We start from the raw sequence: 17247 nt of genomic DNA on the forward strand, positions 1-17247 counted from the left end.
GGTTAGGGATGCTACCTTTCTTTCACAGCTATTTTGATATAACTGAAATAATTTACATAAGTGTAACAGAACAGAACACAGATGACTATGAAAATTTTACCACAAACACTATAGTTACTACATCAGACAGTCCCAAAGTCACATCAACACTATGCCATATGATGGAATACAGTCTCTTCAACCATAATACAAAATAATCACTTAATCTTTTAAATTTTTAAGATTGTATTTTTACCTTTGAGAAACATGCTGTACACAGTTCACATTTTCACTTCTCATTTTCTCTAATGCTAAGAGATATAAAAACGTTGCATTTTTATCTTTTCAGGTTTTCAAGAATTCATCAGTTTTACCTGGCAAAAATCCTTCACACTCACCTAATCAAAGAATTTGGAAAAAAAAGGTGGCATAAATTTTCCTGTGGTCCTTATTTTCTATTTTATCTTTATAGTCAAATGTATCCATTTACTTATGGACAAATATCTCTCTGACATGAGGAACAGAGCTGTGCCTAGAATGGATTTCTCATTTTAGCCCCTGAACAGGAAAATGAAAGAAGAAAACAACACATTTTAAACTGTTTCAAGTTGCACGAATTCTCAATTCATCAGTAAAAATGCCCTTGTTTCAGAAAGCTTACTTCATGTCAAAGTAGGGTAAGTCATCTCAAAGCATTAATAGCAACCACAAGGGGATTTAATTGCTAAATATATCTGTAAATGTATACCTTAGCTTCCTTTGCAGTACCTTGCCTGAGAAGACAACCTGATAGGTAGCATATAAATAAATTAAATAAATGGAAGTGGGAAAGCGAAGAAACTTCTATCCTTTACTGCAAGGCATACACAGCAGGCAGGGTGCTCCAAGTTGAAATCCAGTTCTTCAACAATGTATTTAAGCAACAGTAAAAAGCAAAATTGTTTCAGAGGCAGAGACAGAAAGCTCCAACCAATAAAATATTCAGAAGCCCGAAGGGGGTGCAATCTCCCAGGAGGCCATAGACCCAAATGGGAATCAGGAGCATCATGCCTCTATCTTGTTGTGTGCTCAAAACAAGGAGGCACGCAGCAGTTTGCCCTCCCACCTCTCCCCCTTCGGCAACCCAGGATGAGCACAGCCCTGCACCCGTGCCTGTCAGTGCCTATGTGTGCACACAGGCACAGGACAGGGCTCTCAGCCCCTGCAGCCTCACCAGATAACATGGGTTGCACCAGGAGCCATCTCCCATGGCTGCAAAACATGGGCAGCTGGCCAGAGCCCGGCATGCTGCAACTGGACAGGGGAGCAGCACCTGGGGAACAGGGCCAGACCTCGGGAAGCAGATGGACCATCCGCCTCCCCTCAAAGCAGAGCACAGTCTGTGTCAGATAGACAGATCAATAAATACACACACAAACACTCCAACTCCTATTAGAGTGTCACATGGATCAAGTGGTCGTGGTCCATGGCATCCCTCCTCCTACATTGCTGCCTGGGGGCTTTGGCCAGACAAACAAGCATGGGCTATCCCAAAGTGTTACCATGCTGTATCAGAAGATGACATGCAAAACACCTCTCCAGGAAGCCAGGGGCAGAAGGAAACAGCTCAGAAATGGACTAAAGAAGCAGATAAGAGGAAAACTAAGTAGGAAGCAAGTTTGTAAACTGACGTTACTGGAATCAAGTTTATCATCAGCAGGCTGCTATGTTTCTTTTCTTTCTGTATTTTAAATAGTACCCACAATACCTAAAACAGGACCAAAGCACCGTATATGTGATTCTAGGCTGATATTCAGAAATAAATTAGTACTATACAGGTTTGCTGTACACACAGCATATCTGACACTAATCAATGAAAGCAGAAAATTAACAGAACATAATTCATTTGACAATTCATGCTGTAGCACATTACCTGTGGTGTACAATAGTGGTGGTAGCACACTTGGTGTATGACAGCAGCAGAATAGCATGGGCTGTTTCATATAAAATGGCCTATTGTGTTGTTTTTTTTCCTCCCCTTTTCTGTATTTGTGTCACGTATGTTGTAAGTATGGCAATCATAAGTGTTATACAATAGACTCACATGTATTGATCCCCTAGATATTTTGCTGCAGATCAGGAGCTGCAAACTTGAATAACAACAAAAGAGCAGGCTCATAGAGAATGCAAGACCAGAATCACAGTCATGGATGAGGAATATTTTAAACACTGGTAGTCATGCATGAAACTTCATGTATCATCAGACACACACAGAACTTATTCCCCTGTAGGATATATTCAGGAAGTTACATACCACAATTCCTGACAGGAAAAGTTTTTTCATGACTCTCTTCAGCTGTACTGTGCAATACAAATAGAGCTAAGCAGGATTTGTCAAGAGAAGCCAAGCAAAAAAAAGTCTGAAAACTGGAAGGCCATAAAAATTAACCCAAGTGAAATTTAATACATGTTGGCCACCTACCTTCAGAGAAATATAGATGTTTCAATCCCATTTTAAAATACTACTAACTTTGCCACCACACAGTAGAGTTAGAGTCAAGCTTACACCCTGGACAAAAAAATAAAAATGAAGACATCTCACTCTTTTATGACTGTGAAATAGGTGCCTAGAGATTGAAGGACAAAGGAACCCAAAGCAAAAATGGATCTTCAGTTCAACGGGTTACTTGTAATGATGATTCAAAGTTTACATGAAAATATCAGAATATAAGCAAAAGAAAAATATACTGGAAGTACACAAATAGAAACATTTTAACTCAGTATGACATTACTGCAGTCTCCCTCAAGGATGAACTGATTTGTGATACCCACTATAAAACTAACTCTCTTCTCAATTCTAATTTTAAATGTTCCTAGATTGCCTATTGCTGTCACTTTGAAAGATATGGAGCTTGGTGTATACTGAACACTTTAGTTTATTGAACTGGGACTACTGAAGGAACAAAAGCACAGATAATGAAAAAGAGGAAGAATCTGGATCATAAGTTACTAGACACACATACTAAAATCTGATCGCTATGTAGCCAGGTAACCACAAATGGCTGTCCTTTCTGAGGAAGGAAAATATTCAAATACCTTTTCTCTTTCCAGATTGTTAAGATAAGGTTTCTTGTCTATGCATAGTTTAAGAGATATTTCTAAACCAACTTAATATTAAACTTAAAATCTTTAACTTATCTGAGACTGTATTTTTCAACATCCAAAGTTTATTTAAAAATTACAATTTCTTGCCAATCCAGTTAATATAAAGGTAAATTAATCAGAGAGAAACTGTGCCACACTTTATATTAACCAGCTGCAAATTTGCTTACTATTCTTGTCACATAAGTCTTCAGACTTTAACATCCCAGCATTGTGGCATGATAAAAACTCATCAACTTTAATGTACAGAAATATCCATGAACCTCAAATTATTGTACTATAATGCTGTCAAATAAACAGACTACTGGAATTCAATTTCCAGAAAGCCAAGGCAAAATCTACTGGCCTTAATCCGAAATACCAGTGTCATTTTCAAGCCCTGTATTTAATTAATACTATTTGCTGTCAAGAGCTGAGCTGGGTAAATATTTCACTCTTCCCAATTCAGGGGCTAAAGGCAGGCCCAGAGGAAAATTTGCCCAAGTAAATGCATCTCATCTTCTTTGATGATGCAAGTGCTCAGTTGTCCTGTTCTTGACCCCTTTAGAATTCCCAGGCTCCAATACCACTGGTACAATGTCATCAATCTATATTTAAAATATATATTGATTTTCCACAGACAATAATGACAGCTATTCCTTCTGCAAATGCACATATAGTATACCTTTGCCCACAGAAAAACGTTCCTATCAAGGTAAGAAATGAAAAAATCTTACTAAAGCCCATTACTAAGTCAAAACCAATATTTAAGAAGTGAATAAAATCAAGTTAGAAATCTCATTTCCTAAATATTTTTTATATAACTCACTGAAACTGAAATGTTAGAAATAATCTTCCTGGATATAGCTAGAAAAGGCAAATTTCAATCAATTGAATGATAGTGTTTTCAACAGTCTTTGATATATGAAGTTTGGTTCTATCAGTTCAGTAAGAAGTTCATTGACAGAGAACTCCATTTCAGTCCATTCACAGTAATTAATGAGTTTTACATATTTAAGGACAGTTCAGTCCAGACCTGCAATGAATTTGGATGTTGTGGCCTCAAAACTATTAAAGTAGTTTTAATCTGCTTTCATTGTTAACAAATCTAGATCTGCTAGTTGCAAGGATGATGAGATTTCCCTCTAACTCTGTTTTCATTAATTTTAAAGGAAATGGAATATAGTATATTTGTGTAAATTTCAACTCTCCCACACAATAAAAACCAAGGATTTCCATAATCTCCCATTTGTAATTCAAGGAAGGAAATAATAATAATATATGGGTCAATTTAATAAATCTTAATAGATGCTCATTTCTCTACCTCTGTGGAACATTTTCACTGTACCACCCACACAGAAAGTTTGCTCTCAGATTAGCAGTATCGTTTTAACCCTGACTGCATTAAATTCACTATAATCAAGCATCTACTTTTATAGGCATCTTTATAGGCAATTCATGTTAACTGTCACTACTGAACAGGAGTGACTGAAAACAGAAAAATCTGATCATATTTCATGCAAAACAGAGCTCCTCAGTTTTGAGGTCTAAGAAATGTGACCACATTCTCTTTATTTAGCACTAACCAATTCAAACTAGGTTAAAACTGCCTCAGATTCCTCTTCAAATGAGATGACCTAAGTCAGAAAAAAAATATGACCATCTTGTGATCAATAACTGTTTTACTTCAAGTATTTCCAAAATACAGACTCTATAGGAGTTAAGGTGTAGTGAACTCACTCCTGAGCTTTTGGTGGGCTCCATCCCAGCACAACTTCGCATTTTGATAGAAGTGATCTTTTTTATTTATATTTACACTACACATACACTTTTATTTATATTTCATACATGGAACCTATTGTAATCTTTCCTCACATGCATCTTCAAACTAACAGTGAACACTCTTAAAACTGGCTTCAACATAAGGTACTTTTATTTTCAGTCTTACACTGTGTTTTCTGACAGCACTCCCTTCACACATAGGCATATTAGGAGGACACAGTCAAAAAATGGGACATCTGTCAGAATTTTATCTATGACTGCTGTGAGCAACAACGAGTACTACAACTCATAACAAACAGATGAATATTTTCTATGCATCACACTTGACACTAACTACAACACAAATGCCAATGAAATCACTACAAAGTTGGATTGAAACAGACTCTCATCAAGAGTGACAGAAAAGTGAGATTCCTCTACTCTGCATTTTTTATTTTTTTCCCTGTGAAACATTCACTGCAAAAGAAATAATTTCAAGCAGAAAGAAAAGGCAAAAGAGACAGAGGATGTTTTCTGACTGAAAACCTTTAAATTAGGAACTAAGGTTAGCATTTTTATCTTGGTGGTTTGTTTAAAAACTGAAGTCTGAGTATCTCTAACTGCACACCCTTCTGGTAGGGCACAGCAGCTATCTTGTATGACCCTAACCACCAGATTTCCAAGGGTGTAGTCACAAGTTCTAGCATTTACATTATTTCTATATGCTTATGTATATATACACTCTAAAGCCGTTGAACCAGTCCAGGTCTCAAACTCTCATGCGCTACATTATATTCAGAATATATCCACCCAGTATTGAGCAGTAGTTTCACTTGCTGCAAAGCTTACTGCAGTGGCAGAGAGGCTGAATGCACGCAGTCGTTTTACAGTCCCACAACACACAGTCAAACACAACATTTATTCCACAGACAGCTCATATCAAAAACTGAGGACAGAATTTCTTAAGAGATTCAAGCTGGTATATCTTTTCACAGAATCACAGAGTTGTAGAGGTTGCAAGAGACCTGAAGAGATTGAGTCCAACCCTCCTGCCAAAGCAGGTTCCCTAGAGCAGCCTGCCCAGGTAGGTGTCCAGACAGGCCTTAAATATCTCCAGAGAAGGAAACTCTGCAATCTCCCTGGGCAGCCAGTTCCAGTGCTCCGTCACCATGAAGTTCTTTCACATGTTGATGTGGAACCTCCTGTGATCCATTTTTTGGCCATTGCCCCTCATCCTGTCCCCACAAGCCACTGGAAAGAGGTTGGCCAAATCCCTCTGTCCCCCACACTTAAGATACTTGTAAACATTTTCTAAGTTCAGACATTAATAGTTAATATAATTTCTCTGATATTGCACCGGAGAATGTGAAACTCTGAATAAATAAAAAAGGACTGAAATCCCAGGAATTCAGAAGTCAGTGTTAACACTTCCAAGGATTCAAAGGAACCAAAGTGTGAAGCTATTCCGTATCTTATGCGATTCCCTTTCCCTTAGCTATCATGTGAACATGTGGGTAACTATCCATTTTAGAACATTAGGATATTATTTTTGGAGAGCTGCCTCTCTATTTCCAGGTTCATCCTTGGCTTCAAATCCTCTAATGGATTTTTTTTTTTTTAAACTGTTTTCTTCCTCACTGTTATAACCACAGGCTTCATATACAAATATTTACCTCTTAGTTGCTCACATTAAAAGCTTTGAGCTTTTCATAAACAGCAACTATGTTTTATTTAGTATCTGCAAAGGTACCATATTACTTTCTGTCTCTGTAACAACTAAACGAATTTGGAATTTTAGTGCAGAACTTAGCAGCACTAAGCAAAGAAAGTTTTTTTTTCCCCACTCACATTAATTAATTAGGAAAAAAGGCAATTATATGCAAATTGCTTTTTATTTGAATATTTACCTTTTTCAGTCTTAACCTAATGCATTCTCTGTTTGATAGAAAATTGCAATCAAGACAACTGAAATGAAAACAAACATGCTATCAAATTGACAACAAAATTTCATGTTCTCTATGGGGAATGTTGGCAGTGACATTTTTCTTTCTTCATTATTCATACCTAACTCATTCTATTATGAGTCTTTTATTCACTAGAAAAAGAAAAATCAACTTATTTTGAGATTCTTACTTTCCGTTTTTTAAGAAATTAATTTAAATGATCACAAAAATAACTTATTATTGAGAAAATCTGCATGTACACAGTACGATCATTATGCATCTCAAGTAGTGTAAATAAGTAATATAGTGTAAGCAATAAGTGTAACTAAGTGATAAATAACATCTACATGGCACAACATTTTCAAGTTAATATATAAACAAACTATTCAACCAGTATTATGAAGTCTATTGAATGCAATGAACTGCAAATTCTTATTATTAGAACAGCCAAGGAAAAAGGCAGAAAAACAGAAGCACTGAAAAGCTTCTTAAATCTCATTTCAGTTTAAAGAAAAGCATTGTTACTTTGAAAAAAAAAAAACAAAACTCAATGTAATTAACAAAAGAGGAAATGATACTTGACGTAGACATACATAATTTTACCCATAAATGGCTGGCATTGTATAAACAGCTATGCCCCAAAAAACCCAAACCCTTCTTAGTTGGCTCACTCCCCACCTCTATATTTAGTGTGCAAGCCTCAAAAATACATATTTCTGACCTTAATAAGTCACTCTATGTGTTAAAAGACAACATTTATTCATGAGTACCCTGAAAAGGTTCTCACATAAAATCTCAAATGCGTATTTGTAAAAGATTTATACCAAGTGAGTGTATTGATATATTAAACATACCTAAAATAAAAACACAGCATTTATATTCTACTTTCTTTCACTGCACTACCAAACTATTATTAGTCTGCATTTAAACAATCCACAGGGGTCCTGTTTTCTAATTCTCAGTGGTATTATCCCTTCTTGTGAGCAGAGTTAAACAGGCACAGCACTGCCTGATGGAGCCATCAGACAGTAATTCTTGAGCAACAAGCAGTTTAAGTCATCAGTGTCATTATACCTATTTCAGCCCTCAATTTAAGTAATTTATTAGTGCAGATAGTTGGATGGAAAAGCTTGTATTACTTCATACTCAACCTTCACAGAAAGACAGACCATAATCAGCACATAGGAAAAACACCAGTTCCTTCATTAAAGAATGAAGTATCAAACAAACTTCATGTGCAGGAGCATCACATATTTATCCCCTTCAGCCTTAGCAGAACAGAGTCCCGTTCCTGGTCCTGGAGCTAAAGCAAGGTCCCTGCTTTCATAACCAGTTCAAGCATAATTGTTGAAAGTGTCTAAAATGTTCGTATTTCCTCTGACTGTAATATCACACATTACTTAAAACCAGGGTTTGTTCTGCTGTATCCACACAATCACTTTAAGATGTCTCACATCAAATTCCTCAGAAAAGGAGATAAAACTGTAAGGTGGTCTAATTAAACATGAGGGAGAACTCACCAAGACACAGCAAGGCAGGCAGGGAGTTCTAGAGGCTGTGTGTGTGAAGGACCCCAATACTCAGATGCATCTCAGATATGCTGTGAACAAAATTGAGAAAAAGATTAGTGGTTTTTTTTTTTTTTTTTTTTTTTTTTAGACAGGCGAAGAAAAATTAAAATACAATGGCTAGCACATCTCACTTTTAAGCATAACATCATGAGGGAAACATTATGCGTGTTGCAGAACATTATCTCTTTTTCCAGACACAACAATGTCCTTATAGTCGCACAATCACTCCAGGCACACAGCTTCCTCTTTACCTGCTACCTCCTGCAAATTTGCAGTGATAGTAACTAGGATGTTTAAATTAATTTACATGGTATGTAGTCCTTGTTTTCACAAAAGAATCTGTGGGAACTCTCTGCAAAAGTGCTTGGTTCCTTTTTTGGTTGACTGCTTGGCTGGCTGACTTTGTAACATATGAGTTTCAAATCTCTAAAAAGGAGAAACTGGTGTTTTTTACAAAATGCTTCTCAAACATTATTAAAAATTGTACGTGTAGAAGCATGTTTCTTCTCCACTTACAAGACCTCTGACTTGAATGATGAGTATTGGTGGACAAACTAAAAAACAACCAAAATCAACCAACCAGCAAACAACAACAAATATCTCTTCATTAGTACAGAACTTAAGATACCAGAAGAGCAGAAGACAAGCATCACAAAGCAATGTACATTTCTTCAGAAAAGAAGAACAGGTAGGTAATAGTAACATGACACTGTCCATAAAAATATTATACCTGGACTCCTGTTTGTAAGCCAGACAAGTACTTTATGTCAAATATATCCAAGCAAGCTACCAAAAAGTTGTCTTTCTCAGCAGAACATAAAGAAAATGAAAGATAAGCTATGATATAACAAAATAATAACAACAACAAAACAGTAACAAAAAGCACTAATTATGCCTCAAGAAAAGTGGGATTTCTAGACAACTATATGATTCCTGTCAATATCGCCATCTCACAAAAAATCTTCTTCAAATAAAATCTGCTGATTTTTTTCTAGTTCAGACAGGATATCACTACAGTAACAGGTTATTCAGAGGACCCACTAAGAAAAGAAGTGTTTTCGTATAAAATACATACACAGAAGATCTGAAAACATTACTGTCTCAGGAATGCCTAAGAATTATACAAGGTCTACAAAACTTTTTTTTTTTTTAATTTTTATTTTGGTTTTGCAGTTTGCCCTCATTCATGCAAAACACGGTTATGTCTTGGGGTAAAATAAGTAAAATACCAGATCATTTGGCACTTTAGCAGGAATTACAAATTTTGCCAGACACCTGCAGTTCAGAGGGATTCAGTAGGAGAAGCCACTACCCAAGCAGATGATGAGGCATAGCCACTGGGTGCCCTTCAGGCCAAAGGCAGAGAGCAAGGGCTTCAGCTCCAGCCATGGTGGTATGGCCCTTTGCCATAGGATTGCAATAATAACAAGAGTGTCTGTGCAGACAGAATTGTTTTCCATTCATCTCCCAACTCTAGAAGGGCTGAATCCTCCTCCTCATGACCATCTTTTCAGCTGCTGCACACCAGCAAAGGAGGATGGGCACTACTCAAGTACCATCTTGTCTCTCAACCACGAGTATGGCTGGTGTTTTCCTCCTGCTAGTTTATTTTGGGGTCCTCATCTCCTGATCTATGTGGCCTTCCAATATCACTGCTCAGAGTCTGCACATGAGTAACATGATTCCCAATGACTCCTCTACAGCTCACTGGGCACAGTGCCACAATGATGAAAGATCAGCAAAATTTGTCATTTCCATTTATTTTTTTTTCCTATTTGTATAACATTTTAAATAACAACGATAGGGCTGACTGAAAACCAAGACAATACATGACAGTTTCATAGGTTAAATACTATCTTTAAAATACTACTAATAAAGTCTTTCTTTTTAAGTAAGTCTTAAATTGTACATAAACCGGTGACAAGCTTCATGTATCCAAACACATGGTATATTCCAGATTTATACTTCTAATTAAACTAGATTATCAGTGAGGAAAACTGATAAACGCTGCACACTGAAGTTACCTATTATTCCTTGTTTTCCTTTCTCAAGGAAATAAAAAGTTTCTGAAATAAAAAGTGAAAGCAACCCTGGAACAAGGCATTGCTAGTACCTATTCCCCTGCAAATCACACCCACAAGAATCAGAAGGTTCTTGGAATGCCCCTGAAAACTGAAGAGAAACTACCCTTGCACAAAGCCAGCTTTCACAGTAATATACCTTTATTGGTGGTGCTCAAAGACTTATATGTAGGCCTTTTTCTGAGGCCTATATGATGAAAGAGCCTCTGCCCTAAACAGTGTACAAATTATGACTTACATTTATGATATAAAAATCATAAAAATGATTTAAATTAGAATATAAAAATGGAATATATCATAGTAACTATTCTGCACACTTGTAGCTTTCCAACACCACCATTCAATCTTCCATAGACTGGAGTGTGAAAGAAAACTTTAAAAAGGCAAACATAATAACTAAGTGCAACTGATAAGGCCCAAAATAACATCCCATGACTTCAAACCACTTCACATATTTATTTTCCATTCTTTCACAATAATTTATTTTCTACAGTGCAAACAGACATCTGTATTCCAGCTACCTGTAGCAGTGTAAGATATGTTACCTTCTTGCCCCATAAAGACTACATTGTGAAGAGAACAAAATATCAACACTACAAGCTACGGTTTAGCTAAAAATAAGGGAGTGCAAGACAACCACTTTCAGACATACGTGCAATAGACCTTTATTTAATACATACAAGCTTAGTGAATATATTTTTTTTGATCACATACAGTCTTCAGATTCCCTCACTCCTATGCTAAGGAATGGTCTTTAAAGTAACATTATTGTCTGTTAACGCTAATTTCATGCAAAAACATAGCAAAACATTCCATGGCCTCACTAGTAATGCAGTATCTTTGTATCAAAGCTGTGATCCTTAAAAAGGAAAGCTTTAAACTATGTTACTAGAGCTGCATTTTAGAGCCAGTAAAGTATCAACAGGTTGACTTAAAAAATAAATAAATAAATAAAGGCAACAAGTATCCTAGTTCTACTAAAACGAAATCACATAATCCTGGTTTTAAATTCAGATTTCTTCAAAAAAAAATATAAGTATGCAGACTTGACTTGAAGAAGTATTCTTCTTGAAACTGCAATTGAAATTAGATAATGCAACTTAAATTAGATAAAGTAAATAATGTATTCACCTGTATAAGCTCACAATCTTTCTACTCAAAGAAACTCTTCTAAGAAATTGCTAGGAAAGGAAGAGGACATCACTCGTTTCTCTGGAGACCAAGGTACAAATTTGTGTAAGGGCAGCAAGTGAAATTAGTTGAAGATAATTGCATTTATTTCTGGGAATAACCTCAGTGGTTGGTCTGCAAGCCCTGACATCACTTTAGAAGCAGTAAAGGATGGAAACTGAAGAGCTGCCTGGCAAACTCAAAACAGGGTGGAAGGAGCGTAATGGAAAGTAATCTGCACTGTAAACCAGGTGATGTCTGAACTCTCACTTGCACAGGTATGAAAAGCATATGACCTTGACTTTTTTTTTTTTAAATTTGATTCTGTCACACAGATATGCAATGAATTTGTAAGTTTATAAACTACCTGCAATAAAAGTGTCAGTATACACTATCAAATTTATTCATAGGCAGAACTTCCTTCTTCCTCATAAAGTTTTCTTTTTAAATGCAATTTAGTACTTCCTACATAATCTGTGAGGTACAAATAAGTGACAAACTACATTGTTTTTAATTGGAGTAATTTTCTTCAAAATCCATTTGTAAGGCTCATTAGAGATCAATACTGACAGCAATGAAAAACTAAATCTGTTCACACACAGATGAATTACCACATGGACAGAATAGGATTCCATAATAATTCTGACCTAACAAGTAAAATGTTATTTCACTTTCCATCCCCATTCTTCAATCCCAGACTTTTCCACTGAGGCAGCCAATAAAGCAGCCAATTGTGATATGTCCACTATAAATCCTACCAAAGAGCAACAATATGTCTTACATAGCTCACTAAAAAAGCATCAAAATAGCAACACTCAGTCATCACTACATCAGATATATGATCTCACTATATCCAAGGATCCCCCCTCCCCCCCCCATAGAAGCTCACGTGACCTGTACTACCTGAGATTTATGGATAAATCAACATTTTTGGTAAATATCTTTAATTTGTCCCTGCCCTTTCATTAATACATTAATGCTTTCCATATATTTTGCTAAAATAGTCCATGTTATATTATCCTTTCTAAATAAGAAGTAACTTCAGGTTAAAAAAAAAAAAAAAAAGGAAAAATGTAATTAGGATTTGCAGAGAGGGCACTGCATCTTACCTGTAAAAAGCAGAGGCATATTACAAAAAGGCTCCTGAAAAATCTAATCATAGCGCACTCACTGAAAGAGTGAGATTTACTATCAGTCGTAGCTGTGAAAATGAGAGCAAAGAAAGAATAATATATGCCAGTAACTGTATTAATGGGAGATTGTTATGGAAGCCATTTAAGGAAATGCAAGGCTTGGAATGGTATAATGATGCAGCTGCAGAAGAAAAAAAGTGTGTATTGTTAATGTGTTGTTGTATAGCTTTAGACATTTAAATTAATGAACTAATTTCAAACTTCAAAAAGCCAAGCACCCCAGTGACCATACACTTTCTGTAGGAATTGTGCCTGTATTATTTCCATAAAACTAAGTAAAATTTCTATTGCACTTAACTTGAATAACATTTTATTTCCATAGAACAAGATTGAAAAATCATAAATATTAACAAAATGTAATGCAGTGAATCCACCACATTCAGGACGTATTTTTTGAGCTATTCATCAACCCAAAGTAATTTTATAAAGCAGCAAAAGTATTCTAAATGCTCAGGAGAGGAAACACTGTTCTAGGTAATAAGTAAATGTAGGACTGAGCAGAAGAAAATGAATTTCTTCCACTCAGTATTAACATGAATTTACATAATGAAAAAAAAAAAAAACTATTTCTGAATACTCACATCACTATACTGACAAAATTGGTTTGTTTTGGATTTTTTGTTTGTTTGCTTAAGCCCTTATTTAAAAATACACCATGATGATTTGTGGTGTTGTTTTTTGTTTGTTTGTTTTAGCTTGGATTTTTATTTTATTTTTAAATGCTGCACCCTAAATTGATTGAACTACACAAGCTGTCATTTTCCATGTCCCATTTCTACTTGGTATATTTTGAAGAGGCTAAGCTACTGAATCATTAAAAATAGGGAGTGTTTGCATAATGCAAATACTGCTGACAAACTATTAGCCTCAGAACCAGTAAGCTGCTTTAGTAATATGTAACCACTGATGTAACATTACAAATTATTCTAACTACTCGAAGTTACCATTTCACCTATATGCACGCCTGTTCAAACTGCAACTCCAACACAGAGCAGGATTCCTTGTGTTTCATGTCTCCCCTGAAATCTTAAAAATATTATCAAAATGCTATCTATAACAAATATGTGAAGCGCACGTTATCTAAGCTCAATTACCCTGACGGGTAAAAGTCAAAGAATACTTCTGTAAGGTTTAAATTCCCAGGAGAAGAAAAGCTCAGCTCCTGTCTGCAAGCACACAATGGAATCACAGCTGACGATGCACATCTTTTTCTGGATGTCTCCATATGCTCAGGAGGGTTCCCCCCCCCAGTCCCTCCCTGTTTCTCCCTCTCCGCCTCCCTTGCTCTCAGCATTACATTGACAGATTTGTCTTTATCTGCCACCAGGAGCATGAGAATGTTTTAACAACTAACACAAATAAAGTAGTGCACTGAACTTCACCTTATTTAAAAATAAAAATAAGGGATCCTGCCAGAGTAGCCATCTGTAACTAAATTAGCTAATAGTAGAAAGCGAGTGCATGAATGGATGCTGTAATATAGCTTCTACAAAGTAAATATCAACATTACTCTGTCCTTAGCTTAAAATGCTAAGTCACACACCAGGGTCTATACCGTGCAACAACACATCTCACCTTTGGCCTCAGAAGCCAGAAGCCAAACACAGAAATAAAAGAATACTGAACATTTTAATGTAGGTAAGAATTCTGAAGAAAACGCATGAATTCATTAAATACTTTATACGTACTTGAATACAAATTGCATTGTTTAGAGAGGCTAAGCACAGCAAACATACAAAAAATGAATGTGGCAGAAACAGCATTAGCTCAGTATTGCCTTTCTTCAGTGCACAATCTATTAGTACTGAGCAGACAAAGAGAGTTACATTTATACTTGAATTTGGCACCAGTCTCACGCTCAGCTTTTTCTCTTCAATGGGCTGACAGCATCCTCAAGGCTTTAAGTATCACAAGCCTCTGCAATTTCCACAATTCCCATTTCAGGTGCTACCAAAACTCAGGCTCAATGTTGATCCCCAGATTTTGCCAATAAGACAGTGACATCAGCAACAAAGGGAAGGGCCAGAAGACTGTGGGTATTGTAGTAGCAGCTGTCTTTCCCAATGACTTTGTTCTTCCTGCTGAAAAAACCTGTGCTCTCTGCAGATGGACTAGCTCTTACTCTCTTTCAACGATGGAGGGAAGTGTTGAACATCAACACTTTCATTCTCATGACAGAGCCTTGCAGACTTACAGTGAGCAAGCTGTAACCTAAAGGATTATAAAAACACAACTATTCTTAAATAATTAATCTTGACTTCATGGCTCCAGTTTAATACAATACGCTACTTCCTATCTGAACAAATCCCTAATATTTTCCCATTTTTGTCCAAGGGGAACAATCTTTGAACATTTTCACTCTCAAATGACGTAGCTACAGTTTAAGAGCTTAAAACTGATTTGTTTTATTCCAACAGTATCATTCTTGATAGAAATAATGTATTCCTTCCTCAAATGTCTTGAGTTTCAAATATAGCACTGACACCACCAGGACACACAAAGAGGAACATAAGAGCTACACATCTTGCAAAAAAGCATCTTCAGAAACTACAGAGATACTCATGAAGTATCAATGTAGTATATGGATCCTTTTGCTAGTAAAGACCACAAGCTTGAGAAAATATGAAGTTGAGAAACCTTCAGCTTTTATGCAAAATGAAAGAAGCTGCTGGCTGAAAAAAAAAGACATGATTACACCACCTTTGTCAGGCATTTATTGCATAATGCTCACCAAAATGAGATACAAACATTGTAAAAATTACACGATTCTTCATATACTTGTATGACATTTAGGATCAACTGTTCTTTTTAAAACTGTTCTGAGTATTTCTGAGGGTTGATTCCATGACTATTTTGCTCAAGACCCCAGATCACAAACGGACATTAAGCTTATCATAGTACCTTTATAAACTTAGGGAAGAACCTGGGGAGGGCAGGGGGGCAAATTTACATCTTTTATCTCCTGGGACACAGTGGAGCCAACTTCTGTGTTCCAGTGTAATACAGCTACTTGAGGGCTATATTAGAAATGTCAAAGTAAGGAACACAAATGCATGGGTGTCCACACATGCCTGCAAACATAGATGTATGTGCAAATTTGCATGAGCCTGATGTACCCTATTTATGACGCCACTGCTGATGTAAACAAGCAAGTGTTCTGAAAACTACGTAGGAGGTGCAGTACCTACACAATCTGTGGTAAAACGGCCAATTTTCATTCACAGGGGTCCTACACTTTTCATAAGGGAACAAGAGCCCCGCTTTGGGGAATAACAGCTTAAATGTGAGGCTCTCGAGGGCGCCCAACGCTGCCATTTCTCTGCGAGCACCCAGCACAGTGGATCAGGAGCTCCCCCTGCCCAGGCGGCCTCTCAGAGGGATCCCCCAGGAGAGGAGCCCACCAGGTGGCCCAACACTGCTATCAGGTTGTAAGGAGCGAGGAAATTAACCGGCCAGAGTTGACTTTATACTTCAGTAGGTAAAAACCCAAAGGGATGAGAACAAATGACTGCTGCCAGGCACAATGGCAGTGAAGTAAGAACAGCAACAAGAAATGCTTTAAGTAAAAAGAGTGGCAGCCTTAAACTGCCTACTTATTTACAGTGGCAATAGAGCTTTGCTGTAACTGTCATAGCCAGACACAATACGCTGAGCTCAAACTAGTCTTAAACAGCATAAAAATATTGCAGGAAGCAGGTGAATAGGCTTTATAACCGAACCGACTACCCCGAAATAAAATAAAAGCATAAGTAGAAAACCCAGCAATCGATTACTGCCCAACAAGCAAGCCGGCCTCCTTTCACAAGGAGGTTGCTTCCTGGCTAAATTACAAGTGCATTCAAACAGCGGGCTGCACACACACACACACTTCAGGCACAAGTAGCGAGGGTGAGACCAGCTCGGACCCCGCGGCTCCGGTTACACCGCGGTTACTCCGCGGTTACTCCGCGCCCGGCGGCCCCCGAGGAGCGCGGCGGCAGCGGGGGGCCGCAGCGCCCCCGCGCTGCGCGGAGGGAGGAGGGCTTGGGGCACCTCTCCCCCCTCGCCCCAAAAGCCTGGGGCCCCGCTCCCGGCGCTGCCGCCACCACCACCACCACCGCCGCCCCCCCGTCCTTGCAGCCCCGCGGTGAGCGCGGCGCCGCCCGCCCCGCCCGCACGGGGACCCCGCGCCCAGCCGGCTGCCATCCCTCCTCCTCCTCCTCCTCCTCGTCCTCCCCGCCCCGCGCACACACGCAGCCACACGGCACTGCGGCGGCCGGGCCCCCACCCCACCCACCCCTCCCGGGAGGCGCCGGCGGCCGCCCCGGGGCTGCGCGAACGCGGAGCCTCCGCGGCTCGGCTCGGCTCGGCCCCGGCTCGGCTCGCCCGGCCCGGCGCGCACACGCAGGCGCAACCCCCGCGCAGAAAGTTCGCAGAAGTTGCCCGCTTT

General features: G+C 38.1%; 1 protein-coding gene across 6 annotated transcripts in view; it reads right to left on the reverse strand.

Annotated features, from left to right (window-relative positions):
- The window catches only part of NCOA2 (nuclear receptor coactivator 2), a 197351-nt gene that overhangs the window by 179154 nt on the left and 950 nt on the right, over nucleotides 1–17247 (reverse strand). For all 6 annotated transcript variants that reach the window (XM_084507649.1, XM_084507643.1, XM_084507646.1 and 3 more), the window contains exon 2: nucleotides 8324–8403. The gene's annotated coding sequence lies outside the window, so the exon portion shown is untranslated. The remainder of the gene's footprint in view (nucleotides 1–8323; nucleotides 8404–17247) is intronic.

The sequence above is a fragment of the Aythya ferina genome (genome assembly GCF_964211825.1).
Source record: "Aythya ferina genome assembly, chromosome: 2".
Lineage (NCBI taxonomy): Eukaryota > Metazoa > Chordata > Aves > Anseriformes > Anatidae > Aythya > Aythya ferina.